We start from the raw sequence: 929 nt of genomic DNA, 5'->3' as shown, positions 1-929 counted from the left end.
TATCTCTTACTATAGCTCCTTCCTTAAAGGCTTCTATAGAAAGGTATCACCTATAAATCAAGGACAGGAACTGTGGATCTCTAGATGTCATTGGGCAACAACTCCCACCAGGCCCCAAAGGCATGAAAACATTTGCTTGGTATAAACAGCCACCACAACCCTGTGATATTATAAGTATTCCGTGTAAACCTATGGTTCTTTCCCCACAAGTGTTAACCACGTTTCAGACTTATGTCAGAACCATTCTTAACCATAGGTAGCCATTATAACAGCACTGATTGTAATCATAACCGTTGTTAACCAAAGACTGATATTAACTTGTGATCTGAAACCCATGCGAACTGTGATCAATACTCAGTCATGGGCAATAGTGATGCCTATGCAAGAATATTAAGCATAACTGAATCCTGTGATGGAAGTAGGGCTTTACATTGGAGAAGAGATGTGTTGGAGGTAAGCAGCATAAAATTAAGCAGCCCAGACTTGATTCTTCATGCTTAATGGATCAAGAGTGTTATGTGCAACAACTCTAAAAAGGCAATACTTGTAAAACACCACCACCTGCAACAAAGCTTTTAGGCAAGCCAGAAAAGTTGCTTGACTTAAACCACAATGAAACTTTTTACATCAATTTAAAAGTAGGAACCACTGTGCACTGTTACATTTTGTGACAATGTTAAAAATTCTTCAAAAGAACTCTTTTTGAAACAAGGAAGCTGCTATAGGATGTTTGTAAGAAGGATAAGATATATCCATAGGAGTGTGCCTCTACGTTCTACAATCTTCTGAGAATACCACTTTAAATTTGTTGTCTTGTTGTAAATTTAGGTTTAAAATGTGACAGAAAAATTCTCTACTGTGTTACGAATAAATGATTTATTTCAGCATTTAGATTTTTTTAAAAAAACAAAAACAAAAATATAAGTTTA

This window comes from Podarcis muralis, chromosome 9, assembly GCF_964188315.1.
Source record: "Podarcis muralis chromosome 9, rPodMur119.hap1.1, whole genome shotgun sequence".
NCBI lineage: Eukaryota > Metazoa > Chordata > Lepidosauria > Squamata > Lacertidae > Podarcis > Podarcis muralis.
This window is presented reverse-complemented; position numbering follows the sequence as displayed.